Source organism: Lissotriton vulgaris, chromosome 11, assembly GCF_964263255.1.
Source record: "Lissotriton vulgaris chromosome 11, aLisVul1.2, whole genome shotgun sequence".
Classification (NCBI taxonomy): Eukaryota; Metazoa; Chordata; class Amphibia; order Caudata; family Salamandridae; genus Lissotriton; species Lissotriton vulgaris.
In genome coordinates, this window is record NC_141699.1 from 233,269,871 (window position 1) to 233,293,683 (window position 23,813).

Consider the following 23,813-nt stretch of genomic DNA (forward strand, 5'->3'; position numbering starts at 1 on the left):
CAACTCCTCCCCAGAGAACAGCATTGGAGTGCCATTGAGAGGGAAGCCTATGCTGTGATTTGGTCCCTGAAGGAGTTGAGACTATACGTGTTTGGAATTCACTTCAGAGGTCAAACTGACCACAGACCTCTCAGGCTTATGCAAATGAGGAGAAAGGAGAGAACCACAAACTGTTGAGGAGGTCCAATTCCCTACAGGATTTGAACTTTACAGTTTAACACATAACATCGAGTGACCATGCCAATTCAGATGGCCTTTTCAGGTTCTACCACTTAGATGATGAGAACTACCGGGATGTAGGTTATATCAGGATGGTGTCATGTTAGCAAATGTCTATCTTTACATGATCACCCCATATTTTTGTACCCTGAGGGTGAACTAAATCCTGACAAACAGGCCTCAGTGCCAATGCATTAACACGTAAAATGTATACATCTAAGTAGTCCAATCACAATTGCCATAAGTTAAATTACATACACGTCCCTAGTGCATGATACCAGGGGGATGTTTGGTCGGTTAGTTAAAGTTATTCCCAAGGACTGTAGCACTTATTGTGACACCACAACTGCGACAAAGCAAAGCATTACTCCCAGTCTGAAATTTTTGGCTGCAAGAGCAGTTTCTAATATGCTAACTCGACTTTGCCATTTAAAATAATGACAAAACCAAAACTTTTGTTTAAAATATATATGTCACCTCTAAGGCAGGCATACTCAGCCCTAAAGACAGGGGGATATATTCACAAGAAAGTGCGATAACTATCGCCATAGTAATTTATATGCAGAAAAGTTAGCTCTGCCTAACCCCGATTATTATCGCTGTGATAACGTGGTATTCACAAGCCCGCGCTACATGGCGATAATTACACTGAACGCCGGAGAAAACAGGCGACAACAGCATCGCAATGGTGATAGTTCTTCCTGCATTTGTAGGCGATAGCTGTGGATCGGCACATCACTGCCAGATAACTCCCCTTTCTCAACCCAGGTGATATCGCATTGCGAACATGTCCCAACAAATATCAGGATGTGAGGGTTAGGAGGTCAAGTGAATAACAAATGTAGGAGACATTGTCAGGTTCATTTAACATTTATCATGCAGCCTGAAAGACTGCTGTGTCAACAGAGGCCCTTTCCCCCGACCTCTGTACCCCTGCTCTATTGAAAGACCATGCCAGCTAGCACCTACAAGTGATAGATGGAAATGCATTTGCTGGTGAATGTTGAGGAGTTGGCAGGATAATAAACAAATATGGCAGGAGGTGGTGGCGGTGGGTGTTGTGACCCTCATGGGTATCGGAGCTGCATGATCATTGCCTCCATGGAATCTGTGGGTCTTCAGATGTGACTCTTGGCTGGGCTCCCTTTCATGCTGTGGGTAGTCATCCTGCTTAGCACCAGCAAAAGGCAGTTGTAAAATCTCTGGTGCTACTGCGGGTTGTGAATGTGGTGTTGGGGTTTTCTTGTGTGTTTTTGCACGGGAACGCCTACTTTGCATCTTATTAGTGTTAGTTGGTGGTGTCCACCGTGGTGATAAATTTGGGGGCAGTTACTGCAGGAATACTGGTATTGTCTGCAATTTGCACCAGCTTGTGAATTCGGTGTTAAATATATCTCCACTTCTGCTGCGTTAAGGTGGAGATAAATCAGATTTAACTCCTTGTGAATATGCCCCAGGGTGTATTATACTACTGAGCGTACATTGGTGGGTTGATAGCATGGAAATAGATTAAGCCATGGAGGCAAGTGTATTTTCAAAGTGATATGGGGCACACTTTACAAATCACTAAAGTTTGGTGTGGAAGACATACTTCACATTACACAAGATAAAGACTGAGCACACATGATGTGGGTCGCGTAGGGACGGTTGAAAGTAGGTTGCGGCTTAAGGCCTGTTAAACCTGTGAGAAAGTCAAAACTGTTGTTGACAATACATGCAACACCAGTGGTTACATCGGAATGTGCCCATGTTAAACAAGAGTAATACAGTAGTATAGACAAGCACTATTGCCTACATGCATGATTGAGAATTGCATTCGCAAATGGTGCGAATCGCAATTTTCGGCCGTTTGCAAATGCAATTCTCAAATTTGGGATGTATTATGCTTTTCGCAATTTTAGGAATCGCAACCATGTTGCGATTTCTAAAATTGCGATTGCATTTAAGAAATCGCAATTTGAGATTTCTTAAATGCAATGCATGATCATTTTTCAATTTGCGAATTCGCAAATAGGAAGGGGTTAATTAGCATGAAGTTGACCTTCATGCTAATTTGCGAAAACTTTCAAAAATGCACAAAAATGCATTTTTGAAAGTTTCATGTTACACACACACATGTCCTTGCACTTAAAGTTACATTTCAGGGGTGCAGGGGGGGTCCTTTGGACCCCCTCTGCACCCTTGAAAATGAATTCACAAATTGCGATTCGCAAAATGCTAATCGCAATTTGTGAATGCCTTCCAATTCATTCCAATGGGCCTCTTGGCCCATAGGAATCAATGGGAAGGGATTCCTTAATTGTGATTCGCAAATTGTGAATCGCAATTAAGGAATTTTTAGAAATCGCAAATAAAATGCGATTTTTTGATGCATAGCAATTTGCGATTTCTTAATTGCGATTCCTTAATTTTCGCAATTAAGAAACTGCAAATGCTAACTTTGATGCATGTGGCCGTATATGTTGTGCATATTTTCTTTAAGAACTTTACTAATGGTTTTTAAATCTGGTTGCAGATTTTAAATCTGGTTGCAGATTATTGAATATCATAGAAAAGAAAATGTGCTTTCTCGAATACTGATGTTGTAATCATGGCTCTAATTTTCAGTTCATCATGCCCATCTCAGGAATCTGTGTAGATTATTTAAATAAACTACGGAGCACAGAAGGTGCCTTTACAATGCAAAATGTATACCTGTCAACGCCTTGACTTAAAGTTGTGGGTCACTTGAAGTCATTAGGAGGGTAAATTTTCAAATATTTAATTAATGTCATTTGTTGGATAGCAGCAGTCTGGTCAAGCAGAAAATATCTTGAAAAGTGACATTTTTCTGCTGGAATGAGTGTCCCGCTGTTATATTGTCAGGTGCATTGTGCAGGGAATGCTATCTTGTGAAAATATCACTCTAGATAGCGAAAAATCATATATCAACACCATACTCATAGGGGCATATGCATGAAAATCCATTTTTGCAAATCTCAAATAGCGATTTTTTGAGAATCGCTATTTGAGAATTGCAAAACAGGATGTATTTAAAAATTCGCAATTTTTTTGTGATTTCTAAGTATTCCTTAATTACGATTAGCAAATTGCGAAATCGCAATTAAGGAATACCTTCCCATTCATTCCTATGGGCCAGGAGGCCCATAGTAATGAATGAGAAATCATTCTCAATTTGCAATTCGCAATTTGAGAATCGCAAATTGAGAATAATTTCAAGGTTGCAAGGGTGTCATAAGGATACCCTGATGCACCCTTGAAATGAACATGTGTGCGCATATGGTGCACATACATGCCCTAAGGGCAAGTATGTGCGCCACATAGCACCTTGAAAAATGCGAAAAAGTGCATTTTTGAAAGGAATCGCAAATTACCACCAACTTGAAGTTGGTGGTCATTTGAGATTTCTTAAGGAGAAATCACACAACTTGGGTGCTTGTTGCATAGCATTTAAGGAATCGCAATTTGCGATTGCTTAAATTCTTTCACAAAATTAAGGAATTGCAAATGTTGCAATTCCTTTATATTGCGATGCGATTTTGCTCAGCCATCGCGTTTTGTGAATTTTTAGTTGCAAACTCTGCTTTTTTTGCGATTCGCAGCATTTGCGACGAAAAATTAGTTTCTCACATGCCCCTTAATTTGTTCAATTTTCGCTAAATTTTGCAAGCTTTCATAAACATTATGCACATTTGCACACACTAGTAAACATCTTCCCTGGGGTGCAGCTGTACCCAAGTCCTTAAAGCAGCGCCTGCCCCAAAGTTTTTGAGGCCATTACGCTACACTGATAAGTGACTGTGAATTTTAGGAGGATTCGGGTGTCTGAGTGTGATGGTCCTGAAGAAAACCAGAAGTGTAAAGACCAATCTCCCACAATGCAATGCCTTTCTTATTAGCAGCTTTTGTAAATCTATTGCCAGATTTTGTTAAATCCGTTTTGCTAACACGAATGGAAAATACACATATACAATTAAAAGAACTAAACAGTTCATATATTTTGCAAAAAGACACGAACCAATGGTTCTGCATATTATTAAGTGCCTACATAAATATTTAAAGAATAAAATTGAAATGCGTTTATAGCTGAGCTTATAAACCTGGTTATTAAATTCATAGCAACTGCAAGTATTTCTGTATGTACTCAGGCCCAGAGTTTTTCCAAACCATTGACTGAACCTTTTTGTGTCAATCCAACACTTTTAGGGTAATTTAACTTAATAATACCTTTGTCTGCACAAGCATTTGTATCTGAAGGGTTATTACCATAGGAGTTATTTTGGGTTGGTAAATGGTATGCAGTAAATTCGAAATTGACAGAGTAGATATGCCGGCTGCTTTTTAAAGTGTTTACCTTTCAAATCTTTTCCTCGCTTCTTTAAACTTACTCTAGGTAAAATGATGAATCATCATAAATTATGAGCAATTTCGTCTTATGTTCATACGCATCATTAATTCCTAGTAAAAAGTTCAAACTGCCCATATCTTAATTGTTATTACTCGGAAAGTCATTTATATTTAAGTCTAGATCCATTATATCTATCAACCTTTCTTTCTTATAATGAAAGCTTATATTTTATCATGTCTTTTAGTTAGAGAATGAAAAAATGGAGAACAAGTCTCCTTGAAGGCGCAAAAAAGTTTTGATTAATTTCAAGATCTAAAGAAAATTCAGAAACTCGAAACAAATTATATTTTTGTTCCAACGCCCTTTTAGTGAGTAAAACAGACATGGACTATGGAGAAGCACATGTGTACACAATCGTTGTCTATGCTTCATAATAATAGGTGTTTCGTATGGACACAATGGGGGCATATATCCACTAGATAGAGCTCATACACTTAAGAAAGGTTTAATGCCATAATTCACTAACTTGCGTGTGATAGACGATGCAACCCCATAGCAATAGAGTTCCTCTCTCGAAATCTATTGTACTTGCATTTACGGATTAGAACATTTTCCAAGCAGTCAGATTTTACTATTCATTGAATTTATCAGATTCTTATGTAGTGACAATATTTACCATGTGTCAAAAGTTTGGCTGTGAATAGAAAGTAATAGCAGGAGAAATTCAGAGCTTGACTTAAAGGTGGTCAGTGTGGGGCATCCACCTAATATTGGCAAAAGTCATCACAATCCACCGTGGCTCATTTTCAGGTGTGGATTGCGGTTTTCAATGCCAGGAAAACGAATTTGGCACAATTCAAAGTGTGGAAATGCCACAGGTGGGGCCAACCATTTTAGACCTTCCTATTTCATGCCTGACAAATGTATTTTGGATGTAGCCTAACGGAAAGGGCGGCCAAACTCAAATCTGGGGAACCAGGTTCCAGTCTCGGCAACAACGCTCCACATCTTGTGGTTCTTGGCAAATCAATAAAATGAACGTGTTATTATGTAACATAACTGGTGCTCTATATACATACATACATACATACATACATACATGCATACATACATACATACATACATACATATACATACATACATACATACATACATACATACATACATACATACATACATACATACATACATACATACATACATACATACATACATACATACATACATACATACATACATACATACATACATACATACATACATACATACATACATACATACATACATACTTTTTTAGGGGTGAGGGGTTTGTAATAACACAACTTGAAAACGGATACCTGTGTGCTTGCCATCCTTCAGCTCGAATTGGGAGTGGAAAAGTGTTGGAATATCTATCTATCTATCTATCTATCTATCTATCTATCTATCTATCTATCTATCTATCTATCTATCTATCTATCTATCTCTCTCTCTCTCTCTCTCTCTCTCTCTATATATATATATATATATATATATATATATATATATATATATATATATATATATATATATATATATATACATACCAGATAACCACACGGTGACTCGGACGATAAAATACTTCGGCTTTACATTTCGCCGAAAAATACTAAATGTGAATCTATTGTTTTTTCTTGAAAAGCTTGTCTACAAAAACTTTTAAAAAATGTTGAATAACAGTTTTTGGACATGGAAGGAATCACTACCATGATGCTTATGAAATTTAATCAGCCCTGAAGAAGTACGGTAACAGACGAAACGCGTTGGCTATCTGCATTTTAACAAAGAGAATTGAATAAAGAATTGAATTGAATTGAAAAGCCTCAGTTTACTGTTTCTTGGGAAAACTGATAATACTGATATTATGTACATTTAATAAGATCTTTACTTGTAAAATGCAATATATGTACTAGATTGTTGAAGGGTGCAAACCATCTCCTGAGAATAGATATACATAGATATACCATGCTGGTTCCAGACATATGCTAAAATGTTTCCTCAAACTGGAACAAAAAATGCTGACAAACCAGCCTTGAAAGGGTGGAATTGTTGTCACATAATTTTTAGTTAATTTACTTACCCCATCGATGTGAAAGCCACATCAGCAACAAAAAAATGTTGCTGACTTAGTGGCAAATTATTATTATTTATTATTTATGAAATGTAATAAGCGCGCGGCTACCCCTAACAAGGGGTGTCCTGGTGCTGAGGACAGCAGCAGCAGAGACCACAGGAACGCTAGTAACTGGAGAACAGCCATGTCTTCAAGCTGCGCCTGAACTGAGATTCCGATTCGATCAGTCGAAGATTTAGTGGAAGGACGCTCCAAAGCTTTGCCGTGACCACCGCAAAAGCTCCACCTCCTCTTCTTGAGTGATGGAAACGGGGGGGAGCAGGAGAAGGAGGTGGTTGGATCTGAGAGCTCGAGATGAGTGGGCTAGCTTCAGCCTACGTCTGAGATATCCTGGTCCCTTATCATTCAGAGCCCTGAAGGACAGGACCAGGGCTTTAAATTGAATGCGAAAAGATATCGGGAGCCAGTGAAGGGTCTTCAAGTGAGGGGTGATAGAGTGGCGGAAGGGAATGTTACATATCAGCCTGGCAGCAGCATTCTGAACAATCTGCAACCGATGTATAAGGTAAGCTGGAGCTCCCACATATAGGCTATTAGAGTAGTCCAGATGTGAGGTAATGAGGGCATGCACGATAGTCCTCTTTGAATCCATGGGCAGATAGGGGAAGATCTTTTTAATCATGCGCAGTTTGCCAAAGCAGGCAGAGGTTACTTTATAGATTTGGGCTTTACATGACAATTCGTTGTCAATTAAAAATCCCAGATTCCGAGCAGATTTAACGGGGAACGGGGGAGTGTTCAGCTCAGACAGCCACTACATAGCTGATAGCAGTGACGATTTTTGGTTGAAAAAGAACACCTTGGTTTTATCGGTGTTCAACTTCAGGGTATTGGAATTCATCCAATATACAATGTTAGAGAGGGAAGCTTTGAAATTTGACAGTTCATTGTCAGAGTGGTCTCTAAATGAAAACATTAGCTGTGTATCATCAGCGTAGGAGACCACTCTGATTCCATAGGCCTCTACTACTCTCGCCAGTGGTGAAAGATAAACATTAAAAAAGGGGGGCTAAGTGCCAACCCCTGAGGGACTCCACAACTAAGGTTTTTTTTATCTTTTGACAGGTAGGGCCGACACCAAACCTGTTGCGTTCTATCTGTTAGGAATGATTTTATCCAGGCCAAGGGAGTGTCTTGTATCCCTATATTATGGAATGTTATCCAGCAGGATGTAATGAGAGACGGTGTCGAAACTAAGGTCTTAATAATGTATTTGGTCTGAGATGCTCTCCCAGTGGCTAACCTTGTTTGAGCTCCTATTTGTAATCTGAAATAAGAGTTTTGACACATCTTAGGTTCAAATAAATGCTTAAACTTCAGAGATGATTCAGAAAAGGGGGTGGTGATGGACAGAGTATCTGAATTAAGCAGAACACTCATACCCAGTCAACAGATCAGGGCTTGATCCATCACCGTTTGCAGAGAAGCAAAATATATAATATCCTTGCCCCTATACTGTATATGCCTGTTTGTTATATATAGTAAAAATGGCAATGAACTATTTATTTTATTTATTTCATTTATTTAAAGAGTTTTATATAGCGCTGGCTAGACCCGAAGGTATAATAGCGCTTTACATGAGAATCAACAATGTATCAGAAAAAGATCAACAATTACACCATACATCAAAAAAATAAGCAATACATTAGGAGAGGAGAGAAAGTAGTAGAGGGGGTAGGGGAGGTGAGAAAGGGAGGATAAGGGAAAGAGACAACAAGGAGAGACGAAATGAAGTCTGTCTAAAGACCGACTGGGTAGGTGACGACAAAGGAGGGAGTTCATGGCCCATCTCCCCTATAGCTAAACCAGGTAGCTCCATCGGGCATCAAACAAAATAGTTCAGTCTCAATACATTAAGAGAGGAGAGAAGGAGAGACATAAATAGACGGAGGATGCGGGAATAGATGACAGGAGAGACGAACGGAAGTCTAGCTAAAGACCGACTGGGTAGGTGACGTCCAAGGAGTGAAACTCCGACCTGTCTCCCCATAGCGCAGGCTAGACCCAGAGGTATCAGAGCACTTTACATCTGGTTCCAGAATGTTACAAAGTTAAAAAGTTGCAAAAAAACATTTAAAGAGCATAGAAGATGAGATAAAATGCGTGTAGAAGGGTAGGGGAGTAAGGTAAAAGGGTAGGAGGGAGATACGGAAGATAGATGAAGGAAAGTCTGCCCAAAGTCCGACTGGGTAGGTGACGGCCGAGGGGAAAGTCCACGGTCCTTCTCCTCTATAGCTATCAAGGTAGCTCCACCGAGCATCGGCCAAACTGCTAGGTCTCAACGGTCAGTGGCAAGTTCACAGATTCCATACCCTGATGGGTGAGCCGGATGGGGGATATGTTTGAGGTCTGGTCAATGTCCGATTGTGTCCAAGAGTAGTAGCACAACGTGGTAAAGGACCACTGTGGCAACCAGCCTGGGGTCAGGCAAGGGATTCTGCCCCTGGTGTTTCATTCTGCCGGTCACCATTTTCATCTTCACATGGTTAGTCGCACAGCTTCTCAAGGTGTCTCTTAGGCTGTTTCAGTAGGAGACTTCTCCTCGATGACTATTCAGCTGCCATTTAGGGTCCGGGGTGCAGGAAGAGAGATCACCAGAGGCGACGCCTAAGCAGGCTCTCAGCAGTGAACGCTCTGCGATCCCCGCTTTCAAGGGGGGGGTGTTTGATATGAGTATACCACAATACCATACTAAGTTATAGCAGTGTATCCTTGACTTGCTAATGGACAAAATAAGGTAGTCTTGATAACAATATTATATGGTAAAAACACAATGGGGCACATGCATCAAGCCTTTTCCCATTCCCAAACCGGAGGATTCACAGAATCGACCTGTTTGAAAAAAGCAAAGAAAATGTTTACTATGCATGTAGGTTTTGGCATTCACAATTTAGATAATCACAATTTTTTGTGATTACCTAAATTTCAAATGCATGTAGGGAAACGCAATTTGTGATTCCCTAATGCTGATGCATGTAGCCTTTCCTAAATGCGAATCGTGCATTTAGGAAAAGCTAATTACCATCAGCCTCAAGTTGATGGTAATATGTGCATTCTTTGAAAAATGCACAAAAATGTATTTTTCAAAGTGCCATATAGAGGGCATGTGTAATCTTTAAGGTCACCTTTGGATTTGCATTCACTATTTGTGATTACCAATTTGGTAATCGCAATTAGCGAATGTAATATTACTCATTCCTAATGGGCCTTTAGGCCCATAGGAATGAACAGTCACATTATCTAATAGCAATTTGCAATTTCCGTACCTCTATTAGGTAATGTTAAGGAATTGCAAATTAATTTTGCAATTCCTACTTGCATAGCATTTTGCGATTCCCAAATAGAGAATCAGAAAAATTTGCTATTTGGGGATCGCAAAATGCAGGCTTGATGCATTTACCCCTACATCTATCCTATTTTTAACCGCTGCAGAAACATGGGAGGCAAGTGAATGCAGGAAATGGGCATACAATCTTACAAGCTTACCAGACACTGTTGTCACTGTCAGGAGTGGGTCTGCAAACTTAAAAGTTCAAAATAAATGTTCCCTTTGGAGATCCCTACATGAAATTCTTCACACGTCATATGCAATCACATTCATACTCCACACAATTATCACTCCACTCAGGATGTTTAAGGCACTTATGTACACATTTAATAAGTATTGGAAAGGGTCACAATAAAAATGATAAAATACACAATTTGTAAATCCAAATGAAAATAATCCAAAACACTTTTAAAACACAATAAATCAAAATGAAATTGTTCATTCACATAATGAAAAGGAGAACTCGTCAAGACAGTAATATTTGTCTTACAATTGTTAATTTGGTGAAATAAACAGCACTAAGCACAGGCATAAATTCCCTGTCTGATTCTGACTGTTGACTTAAGCCAAATTTAACTCAAATAACTCTAGGCGTTGACAATCACAATTAGACCACTTTCTTCCAGACACACTTTTTAATATTCAATGAATTTCCATTCGCTCGGCTCCCTTTCAAAGTTTCAAATTTTAATACCACTCATTGATATAAAAAAAACTGAACATGCCTTGGTAACTTAAATGATTTCAGTGTAAGTACCACTCATATACTTGGTAAAAACTGGAACACGTCTCAGTGACTCATATAATTAAAACTGCTGTTCTCAGTATACCCCCATCTCATGGGCACCCGGATCGCGTTTCCGTAGCTTTTTTCTCTAACGGATTCCGCCACTCCTGGTGCCTTCTCCCGGTTGTGGTTCGTAAATTATTTTTTATATCAATGAGAGGTATTAAAATTTGGAACTTCTTTAAGCATCATTTCACAATCCTGTCTATTTCACCAAATTAACAATTGTAAGACAAACATGACTGTCTTGATGAGCTCACCTTTGTTTATGTAAATGAACAATTTTATTGGGATTTATTGTGTTTTTAAAGTGTTTTTGATTAATTTCTTCTGGTTAAAAAAAAAGTATTTTATGCTTTTTATTGTGACCGTTTCCAATACTTATTACATCAGTGCCTTAAACATCCTGAGTGGAGTGATAATTGTGTGGAGTATGAATGTGGTTGCATATTGGAGAACCGCAGCCTTGAGGCCCGGCGGCGCAGGGTACGCCTGAAATCCCCGGGATTCACCTGCCTTGTCAAGAACAGAGACACTGACTCTTCGTCTGGCGTAGAAGATGGTATTTATTAGCTGCAGCTAGTACAGTGGTCTTAGAAGTTGTCAGTACAACGAGGTTCAAAAGAGACTACCAATTAACTCCATGGCGCACAGGTTTATATACGATACAATACAATGCAAAATGCAATCACACATGAGCACGAGCAATAGGCAAACGTTATGACAATGTTTTAAGACCAAAGCAACTCAAGTTCCCGGTTCTGTTTGTCACTCGACCCCTTAAGTAAATCACAAATGAATCCACACAATTCGATTTATAAGTAGAGACAACACAGCTGCGTGTTGTAGAAGGACAGTCGTGAAACAGGACAATGCATGAGACCTGTAACGAAGGACAGCAGATAAGATAACAAAAAGGAAACAATGGTGTGAACCAACATGTAGTCCGGACGGGGATTAATCAGCTCAGACAGAAATTAGTGTACTCGGCCAGACCCTGACACTCGTTAGTAAACATAAGCAAAGAAGCCACCTGACACGCCAAGGCAGAAACGACAAAAACATTGCGTTCGCCAAGCTGCCTGAGTGAGGGCAACATAAAATGACGCCAATCACAAAATAGAGGATGAGCACAAACGAATTTGTAATTTACAGAACCTCAATATGCCGTGTGAATCATTTCCATGTAGGGTTTCCCCAAATGGAACATTTATTTTGAACTGTTAAGTTACTGAGTGCTCCATCCCTTTGGACTCTAAGAGCCCCTCTCCTTGGATTCAAAGTGGTTCTGCAAACACCCACTGCTGACAGAAGTTTACACTATGATCTGGCTGTAGCTTTCTCAAAGCAGTTGATTGTGTGGAGTCTGTTTTCTGCTCTTGCTTTGAGAGTAGATAGACCACAACCTTTTTCCTGGAGTGGAGAAATGGCACAGAGGGTGGTGGCAAGAGAGGCAGAATAACAGGGGCCTTACTAGTGCCCTTGGAGAACAGCACCCGTGTGCAATCACTTGTTGCTCCCCCAGGGCACTTTGATATTACAGAACATGAGGCAGGCAAATTCTTGCAGCAACCTCCGAAATACTGATAGCGGTGGAACAAATGTAGCGATTGCGTTATTTCTAGAGGACATTCCTTAATTTACATTGGGATGTAGCCCCAATCAAATGAGGAAATCGCTTTGCCTCTGTGCCCGCACTGTAATCGGGTTGTGGGGGCAGAGGCATGGAAGCCGTCAGGTGCATTGATTGTGCGCTACAAAAAGGTGGCGTGTTGTCAATGGACATACAGAGAGCAGCCTGCTGGAGGGGACAGAGGGTGTCCTATGGACTCCCCAGACATCCTCTTGCAAGTGGGTGAAGTCACTCCCTCACCCACCTGCACAGAAAAACACAAAGCGGCAAGATAAAGCATCCAGTCCACCTGTTTAAAGGGGCTCCATGGTGCAAACATGAACAGTGCACCTGATACATAACATGGTCCCTGTTGTTATTTTTACCTTTTGGTAGGATAGGATGTTATCAAGGATTATGAGTGAAGGTAACAGGAAACCAGGTATTGTATTTTTAAAGTTGTTGCACATCATTACATGACAATGTGTTGTGGCCACTCGCTGCAGAATCCTACTTCATGGTTGCGCCATATTTACCATTCACTGCATCATCTTGCAGGGTGCAGAGATGTATTACGCCGTGCAACAAAAAGTTGTTACAATCAAAGGTGGAATGGTGCACCCGCACACAAACAATACAATTAATCCTTAAGTCCATTAGAAACATTCTTGCTTTATTCACATCCAATTTTCAAAGTTGTAAAATCCACAGGTTAAGAACATCCAGCCAACACGTTTCGTCTCTTGAACTTCCTCAGGGCTTATGCTTATGTCATTGCGAATCTACTTCAATTAATATTGATTCTTCAAATATCCATATTGTTCCATTTTGCGGTATGACCGATTCATTTTATAATTCATTTATGCAATATGAGGCTATTTCCTCCCCTACTTCAATACCTGAATCTGTATTGTCACCTGCAAACCTGCATCTCACCAGAGTTGTTGTTTTCACACTATATGCCTTAATACAACTACACCTTAATTGCATGCATAACACAACTTTACATGCCACAATTCAGCACTGTGTCTAGCAGGAGTGCAATGCAATACGGAAAGGTTTTAAAAAGTCACAGTGCTAGAATCAAATCCCTGTAGAATTTCTCAATATCTTGCACCATGGAAAGAGCAACAGGAAGCCAGGAGACCACCAATTCATAAAATGCACCAGAAGAAGTTGGCAAAAGGAAAAGAAAGTCCAACGTCCCTGAAGAAGAAAGTGAAATATTCATAAGTGAGGTTACCAAAAATGAGGATTTATTATTTGTCTCCTGAAAATTACCATTAGTAAAAAAAAAAAAGGATGCTTTATGGCAAACAATAGTTGACAAGATCAATTGTGTAGCACCAAAAAAAAGGACGGTTTTGGAATGTAAAAAGTGTTGACATGACCACAAAACAGGACCAAAGAAAAACTGGCCAGGAACCTTAAGGCTGCAACAAGGACTGGAGGACGCTCTATGTCCAGGAGGAATTCAATCCGATGGAGGAGCAGGCGGCATCTGTCAATCCAATGGATTTGCCTGCTGAAGTTGAGGACCAGGACGGTGCTGACATAGAGGACCGGCACAACTTACAGGTTGAGTTTGGGCAGACTATGTGTCAAATGTTGTCACAAATTGCTAATATGCATTATGATAAGCATTGGGGTACATGGACTAAAACTTCATGTTAGGCAAGTTAGCCTTGTTAATTGAGAAACTGACTTGTGCCTAACCCTCTGGTATCATGGCAAGCAATTAGGTTCTCATTTGGGCAAGGTACAAAGTATTTATGCAGCAATTCAAACTGTACTTAAATGAAAACACTTCACAATAACTATAATGCACCAATTTGGTATATATAGTCAAGTCAAGCATTTACCTGAGAACAAAAGTTGTAAAAAAAACACAACATGGAGAACCAGATATATGGAACTTCAAAGTGTTTTGGGAAAATAGTGGCAAAAACAATTAGTGACAACTATGGTTATCTTGTTGTACTTTATTCTGACAAAGTCACAAATATAGGACAACTTGAATGAAGCATGGGCCCAACACAGGTACAAATTTAGGTTTATATAACTGAAAGTATTTAGTTAAATCCTTGGTTGCCGAGTTTAGCTAGTCCCTTTGTTGGGTAGGGGTTGTGCTTCAGTAGTTCAGAAGTGAATGTGACGAGATGTGTTGAGCTGATTTGGTCCTGATGCACAAGATCATGGGTAGCCTGACAGAGCACATGCATGGCCACTTCCCCAGGTCCAGGACTGTTGTAGCACCACTTGGCCAGGTGCTTGGATAAATGTGTTTTGAGACTGTTCTGTCCCTGAGGCCCTGATCAAGAGGCTAGACAGCTAGCCTTTGAGAATACTCTGTTGGATCTCGGTTGAAGAACCACAGCCACTACGTTTCAATCTAGCAGCAGGTCTGCAGGGCAACAGAGCACCACATGAGTGCTTCTGAGTCTTCCACAGCTTCAGAGTTTTAATGAACAGTTGGATATGAAGTGTCTATATATTGTACCTCGTGCCCACTTTAAAAAAGAAGAAGGTACTTGAGTTTGGCACACCCTGGGATGTTGTGATTGTTGTGCCTGCTGCCCAGGACCCAGCTTGTCTGGGGTGACAAAACACTGTTCTCAAACCCTTGGTGACTCAGCTCATCCAGTGGATATGTGGTGTTTAAGTGGGCCAGATAACACAGTCCCTTCCTTTAGCAAGCCTGAGAGGATCCATCTTGCCAACATTGATGGCCTTTTGTCTCTTTGTCTGAGAACAATACACAAATACCAACAGGAGGCTACACCTGATCATGTGACCCAAGATACAGACAAACCATCAACAAATGGTCAGAACAGCATAATGTTCCATTACTCAAAGTGGTATAAACTAACTTGTCACTCCAAATACGACTTTATCACAGTATAGTGTTCTATCATACAATTCCATACAGAACAACAACTACTTTTGTACTTATTAACAGTTGATAGTTACCACTTATGATATGTCATAAGATAAGCCAATGGTGAACCAATTTTAGCCTTTGGGAGAAGTAGACCTTACAGTGTTGAGAAACTGCATTCCTTATTTTATCACAACCAGGACATATCAAAATACATGTGTAATTCTTTTAATACACTGCACACTGAATGCTGGGGTGTTCTGGGCCTACCTCAGAGGTTCCTTATATGTAATACAAAGTAAAGTCTGGGCCTGCCAAGAGGTAAATAATGGTATGTCCAAATGGCTGTGTAATTATGGAAATAACAAAGGAAGGAGTATCTCCACGAGACCTTAACAAAAGGTTCTGAATGGGATGTCAATGAAAAAAGGAATATTTTCCTTTTATTAAAAACCCTTCACTCACCAACCTGGTTGGTGTCATGCTTCATCATCGGGGTCCACCCTGACGGCCGAGTGCCATCAGGGTGTGCTGCGACACCTGAACTACAGTGGAGCTGTTTTTATTTAGTGTAAAGTGCAAAAAGTGGTGTTAAAAATTGTCCTGGTATGACCATTTGAAAGAACTTTATTCAAGGGCTACTGGACAATATTAAAAAAGGGGTGAGAAGATACTAATAGGTTATTATGACTGTGAGTATCTATGTGAATGGTCTACATGTTTCAACCTTAAATGGTAAATCACAGGTTTTCGTCAGGACCAGAAACAAGGAAAATGGGTGGTCTGCACACACTAACGAGCAGCTGTTCCAAGATTCCTTATGCCTAATTGCAAAAATCGGCAATAGGCGTGGGCTCAAACCTAAATAGGCGAGGAAAAAGCAAGACCTGTGGGAGGTACAAAGGAAAAGCAGTCACAAACAAACAAAATACGTGCCTGTAATGTAGTGTCGACTCTCACGTGTCTGCATGCTTCATGCAAATCCCATTCTGATTATACAACTAACCAATACTGTGCTCAGAGCACATAAACGTTTGTACTTCGTTTTTATGGTGCTTGTTTGTCGTATAGTAAAAACTGACATGTGCTGTATGTTAGCCCTCTTTCGTTCACTAGATCAATGGTGTGCATGGTGGCGGTAATCGTAATTAGATAAGTCACTTGCATCCAAATTATGGGTAGGTGACCCATCGGAACTCATAGGCATTATCGCGAGCTGAACATAAATGCATGCATTTAGAATTATAACACAGGACGAACACACACAAAATCACGAGAAGGGATCTTACTCCTATTGCGGGTCTGAAATGCTTCGTGGGGACAGGGGGAAGGCTTTCTCAGCGAAGGAACAAAATCTATGGTAAATTAAATAAAGAGTCAGGCAAGGTTGCCGACCGTAGTAAAGGTTAGCCCACTCGCCCAAGAATGGATAGTGCGCGGATGGTGCGCGGAGCAGCTACGTGGGGCTGGTCCACTTGCTTGTGTGAAAAGAACGAGCATTGCGAAACGCGTCTAGGGTTACTTACAGTGTCGCCGAGTTATCAGGTCAGTCTACCTACGCTCCTCTCTGGGGTCCCCACTAGAAAGACAAGGAGCCAACATGCCGTAATACAGGCGTTGGCTTCCGGGGAGGGCGGGGCTCTGCAATGCAGGAGGCAGCTCGTTGCTAGGCAACAAAGTGGGACGCTGGTACGGCGGTGCTACGGGGACACAAAGCATGCCGTGCAGACTGAGTAGCTGGGAATAAAAAAAGGGTGAATAAAGAGAAATGAATCAAAAGCGCTGTAGGATTTGAGCAACGTCCTGATGGTCTGAAGTACCACTGGCGTATTGAAATTTCGAACGTTAAAGGTCTCCATTGGGTATTTAAAAGGCAGAGATCAGATACAAGGTTGCAGATTTCAAAAGTGCTGAGACCTAGGTGGTGCTCGGGGCGTAATGGCAATAAACACAACTTATGGTTGTATCTAGGGTTGAAAGCTTCTAAGTAGATGACAACAGAGTAAGATTTAAGAATTACAAGGTTGGTAACCTCCAGATTATAGTACAGTTGCCCAAGACAACAACTTATGGTTGGCTTCAGGGTAGATGACATCAGAGCAAGGTTTGAGAATTACAGGGTTGGTAACCTCCAGATCATAGGGCAGTTGCCCAGGGTATATTGTCATTGAGTCCTGTTAAGTGCGTGGATTACCTATACATCCAGCGTTGTTCTTTCTCGAACAAACGTTTCTGTAGGTTTGGTCCTGCTTTCACCTGTTCAATTACAGTCCACATGTATGTATGTATGTATGTATAGGCATTTATATAGCGCACTACTTACCCGGAGGGTCCCAAGGCGCTTCGACCACTGCGAAACCCTTCCTGGCTTCCCTGAGAGATGGTCCCTTAATGGGTATCTCCAGGGTGAGACCAGGCATCCCCGGCGGTCTGGTGGGGCCGTTAGTGAAGATGAGGCAAGCTAATGCCCAGAGTTGCCGAGTGTGATCGCTGATCAGAGTGGGCACCGAGGCGAGAGAATTATCGAGTCCGCTGACCCTGGTCCAGAAACCTGCCGCGCCGGGAATCGAACCCTGGTCCCGGGCCGTCCTCTGCTCTCGGGTCTGCCGCCTCTAACCAGTGAGCCACACTACTTCACTGGGGGTGTGATGTACTTCAAGGAAATGGTCTGTGAGTCTTGTTGCACTTTTTTTGCAGCGGATGGTGCTGCGATGTTCGCAGATGCGTAATTTCACCTTCCTTGATGTCATCCCGATGTATGATTTTGAGCAGGCGCATTTGATTAGATAAATCACATTGCTGCTATTGCAATTTGTATGTGACATTTGGTTCTAGACTTTACCGTCCTCCAGATCTAGTGTTTTTGTATTCTTGGTTAAATGACATACACTACAGTTTCCACAGCGAAAATGTCCTATGATTGCTGGTAATCCCCATATTTGTGTGATAGATTGGTCCTCACTCTGTTTCATTGTTTTAGGTCTGGTGTTGACCAAAGTGTTCTTCAGGCTGTGAGATTTCTTGAAGGAGAATAGTGTAAATATGCACACAATGTTAGGCTACAGTCAGGTGTAAAGCCCTACATAATTGTGTACCACAATGAGTGCTGAATGGACACAAGTAGCATGTAATTAATAGGCCCAGGGTACATTGGAAATACTTTATTAGGGACATATATGCTGTAAATGAAAGTGGGAGTAAGTCAGTGTAACCATGTTGAAAGGGGAGAGCACAAGGACATTACCAATGCTTAGCATTGGTAAAGATTGCTGAGTCGTAAGGCAAAAACAGGAGGCTGTAAGTGAAATTATTTACATGAAGACACACCAAGGATGTCAGATCCTATTATCTACAATGTAAACATTGAAATTGAGGGTGTGAAGTCCGTCGACCTGGTAAATATATTACAGACTCCACAATTTGGACATATTGTTATGCTTTAATATATGTATACACAAACGAGTGGCTAGGATAAATGTTTCCGTTCAACAATGTTTGTTCTTTAAAATTTCAATGAGTAAATAGTAACATTTATCTCTTCCCCATACAGGTGAAATTAAATCATCTCATGTACAGCAGCCTAGTGATGAAGATCAACGAGACCTTGACTCCACACTTCCACTACATGGATGAAAACATCTTCAATCAGCTTTTGAACACTATACACACTCCTATTGTCTTAGCAAGGGAAGAAGACATTGTTGGGTCTCCAAATAAACCAAGTCAGACTATGTGACATCCACCTGTTCACCATACTGGCAGCATAGTCTCTGTTGACACTCAAGTCATGTTTCAAAGGACAGTGATAGGGGTCCAGCACGTATGGTAGAAACTGTTAAGTTGGGGATAAAGAAATTAGTGGGCACACTTGAAGGACTCCAGAGGTGTCTCACACCCATTAAGGGGTTGGAAATGGCTGTAAGAGACACCCATTCTTGGCTTCGTGGAATAGATTACTCCTTGGCAGACATTGCTGGTGTGATGATGACAGGGACAAATAACACAATTCTTCTACTTCTCAGACCAGTGATATACAGCAGTAGCTAGGAGCCATTAATTCCTCAAATCATCCTTGGAACAAGGACTGGAGGCCTTGGGGAAACAATTTGAAGCTAAGATATACTACATATCAGTAAGTAGGGCCCTCAACAGCAACATCCTTGCTGTGTTGAAAAACCAGCAAGCACTTGCCAGGGATTATCATGCAGCCTTACTAGCATTCACTGATGTCATAGGGAAAACATCCAATGACTGTATTGTGGAAACAACTACCTTTACTCGTCACCCTCTTACTCCATCACAAAAACATCAAAAGGAGTGTGAACAATCATCAGAAGATGAGGACATTAAGTATGAAATATATCTTCCCTGTAACCATTGGTGGGTGTGCTCTGGCCAGCACATTCCATTTGTTTATGATCCTGACACCCTATTATAAAGTCACTAGAGTCTTCAATTGGTGACATGCAGTTGTTCTTGGTCATCTATTCCTGTCAGTCAGCAATCCTTCTTAGCTAATGGTAATGTGATGGAGAGTAGTCACAATAGTGAGCAACTCATGTTTTATATGTGTGGTACGTTTGCCATTTTTGGCAGCTCGGTCTGGACTGTTCTTATGAGGCACAGGGTCAAGACTGATTTGCATATGGCCATGTCTGAACTGGGATGGCATGGTGAGCAAAATAACGATGGATTAAACCCAGATCTGTGACTGGGGGTGGATGTTTTGCCAATGTGCAACATTCCGTCCATCATCTTGTGTGTTTTACCGTCATTTAACTTCATTTGTTTTGTTTGACTTTCCTCCTCTACTGCCAACTTTTTATAATTGAATTTGCTACTCAACAATTATGTGCAACATTTGCTTTATGTTAATAAAATTAACCGACAATAATTAGCACACTCCATGGGTATATATCATGTAATGTACTGTAGAACTTGAGAGTAAGCATGGGCGAATTTTGCGAATCTGGCGTTCGCGAAATTTGCGAATTTGCGAACTCGCAATCAGCAAAATCCGCGAATTCTGCCAGTTCGCAAGGATTTCTGCCAGTTCGCGAGGGTTTTGTACCAGTTCGCAATTGCCAACTTACATGTCGGCTCGCAACGGTCACGATTATGTTGTTTCTACGTCTGGTTCATCATCACAGGTTCCCAGAACTCTCTGTTTCACCCCTGCCACCCTCTGTTTTACCCATGCCATCCTCTGGTGCATCAATGCCACCCTCTGGTTCATCATCACTGTAGATTATGGGGGGGGAAAAGCAAGCACACCTGCCTGCTTCAACTGACATGAATTAATTTGGGGTTGATTTATTAATGTGTCACTGTTTTAAAATTCCAGTCTGGCACCTGCTTCCTTATCTGTAATTTGCTTTCTGTTGCAGTGCAATTTTTTTTCCAGGACCTTTGTGGCCTACTTGTAGCTATTCTATGAGCCTGCTGTGAGGGTCAGAGCAGGGTCATATAATTGTTGCAACTAGCAACTGAACTCTGGAGGGGCCCTTGTAAGAAAGCACTACAGGGAATGGTTACTAATGATGAGTTTGAACTTTTGAACCTGCTGAATGCTTTTTTTGTGTTCGCAAGGATTTCTGCCAGTTCGCAAGGATTTCTGCCAGTTCACAGGGGTTTTGTACCAGTTCGCAATTGCGAACTTACATGTCGGCTCGCAACGGTCACGATTATGTTGTTTCTACGTCTGGTTCATCATCACAGGTTCCCAGAACCCTCTGTTTCATCCCTGCCACCCTCTGTTTTACCCATGCCATCCTCTGGTGCATCAATGCCACCCTCTGGTTCATCATCACTGTAGATTATGGGGGGGGAGAAAGCAAGCACACCTGCCTGCTTCAACTGACATGAATTAATTTGGGGTTGATTTATTAATGTGTCACTGTTTTAAAATTCCAGTCTGGCACCTGCTTCCTTATCTGTAATTTGCTTTCTGTTGCAGTGCAATTTTTTTTCCAGGACCTTTGTGGCCTACTTGTAGCTATTCTATGAGCCTGCTGTGAGGGTCAGAGCAGGGTCATATAATTGTTGCAACTAGCAACTGAACTCTGGAGGGGCCCTTGTAAGGAAGCACTACAGGGAATGGTTACTAATCATGAGTTTGAACTTTTGAACCTGCTGAATGCTTTTTTTGTGTTCGCAAGGATTTCTGCCAGTTCGCAAGGATTTCTGCCAGTTCGCAGGGGTTTTGTACCAGTTCGCAATTGCGAACTTACATGTCGGCTCGCAACGGTCACGATTATGTTGTTTTTACGTCTGGTTCATCATCACAGGTTCCCAGAACCCTCTGTTTCATCCCTGCCACCCTCTGTTTTACCCATGCCATCCTCTGGTGCATCAATGCCACCCTCTGGTTCATCATCACTGTAGATTATGGGGGGGAGAAAGCAAGCACACCTGCCTGCTTCAACTGACATGAATTAATTTGGGGTTGATTTATTAATGTGTCACTGTTTTAAAATTCCAGTCTGGCACCTGCTTCCTTATCTGTAATTTGCTTTCTGTTGCAGTGCAATTTTTTTTTCCAGGACCTTTGTGGCCTACTTGTAGCTATTCTATGAGCCTGCTGTGAGGGTCAGAGCAGGGTCATATAATTGTTGCAACTAGCAACTGAACTCTGGAGGGGCCCTTGTCAGGAAGCACTACAGGGAATGGTTACTAATCATGAGTTTGAACTTTTGAACCTGCTGAATGCTTTTTTTGTGTTCGCAAGGATTTCTGCCAGTTCGCAAGGATTTCTGCCAGTTCGCAAGGGTTTTGTACCAGTTCGCAATTGTGAACTTACATGTCGGCTCGCAACGGTCACGATTATGTTGTTTCTACGTCTGGTTCATCATCACAGGTTCCCAGAACCTCTGTTTCACCCCTGCCACCCTCTGTTTTACCCAAGCCATCCTCTGGTGCATCAATGCCACCCTCTGATTCATCATCACTGTAGATTATGGGGGGGAAAAGCAAGCACACCTGCCTGCTTCAACTGACATAAATTAATTTGGGGTTGATTTATTAATGTGTCACTGTTTTAAAATTCCAGTCTGGCACCTGCTTCCTTATCTGTAATTTGCTTTCTGTTGCAGTGCAATTTTTTTTCCAGGACCTTTGTGGCCTACTTGTAGCTATTCTATGAGCCTGCTGTGAGGGTCAGAGCAGGGTCATATAATTGTTGCAACTAGCAACTGAACTCTGGAGGGGCCCTTGTCAGGAAGCACTACAGGGAATGGTTACTAATCATGAGTTTGAACTTTTGAACCTGCTGAATGCTTTTTTTGTGTTCGCAAGGATTTCTGCCAGTTCGCAAGGATTTCTGCCAGTTCGCGAGGGTTTTGTGTAAGTTCGCAATTGCGAACTTACACCGCACGCAGCAAAAAATCCGCTGTGTGCGAATTTGCGGATTTTGCGGGAAATTCGCAGATCTCGCGGATTGCGAATTTACCGAAAATCCGCAAAATCCGCGAGCGTAACGGATTTTCCGCCCATGCTTACTTGAGAGTTAATGTGTTGCTTGGTGATGTGTCTGCAGAATTGTATAAAAACGTCATTTCAGTGTCTAAATCCTTAGAAACAATATTCCTTTCCATAAATAATTTACAGCATATTTTTGTCCTTATAGAAACATTTGAAGTACCCTTGTAAAGTATTAACATATTTATTGTAACAAACTTTCATACACAATAAAAATACCTAACTATCTAATACTAACACTATACTAATTACTCTAATCTATTCTGTCCTCTATCTAAACCAATGTACACTTACCTACCTATCAATGACACAAAACATAATAAACATCAGCGCCCCACCGCCCTTACAATATATGAATAGAGACGAGACCTAAGTTGCAAGGTGGTTAATTAGTAAGTTCAGGTAGGTACCTACAGTTGTAATAACACCTCAATCACAAAGTTGTATCAAGTCTCAAAAAATAATCCTTGCTCAACCCTTGGCTCAGGAGCAGTTATGCTTAACCTCGGAGACAGGTGTGTAGAGCATTTAAAAACAACAATGCAGCAAATTAGTAAGAAACAACAGAAATATTTATATGATTAAAATGAGGAATGCCAATGGCATATTTAGATTCACAGCTAAATTAGGAACTCGTAGACCAAAGGATATGGTGGATATTTACAAGGCCAGGTGTGTGACAGCAGCCTTATATGGGGCAGGTCTCTGGGGCTATTGTACAAAAAATGCCCTATTAATTGAAGAGAACATGTACCTTAAACATTTACTCTGTGCCCCGTCCTCTGCCTCTACAGAATTAATACACAATGAGGTGGGTCTAGATCTAGCGGCTATGCACCCCCTCCTCCTCTGGAAATCCATATGGAGTAAGCAAGAGACTGCGTTCACACAAACCTTAATTCGAGACTGCTTAAGGTTAGATATTTGCAACAAAATACCATGGATTAAGTATGTTTGTTACTGGTTTACCTGCTTATTTAGTTTCGATATGTGTTTGGACCCATGCCTCACAG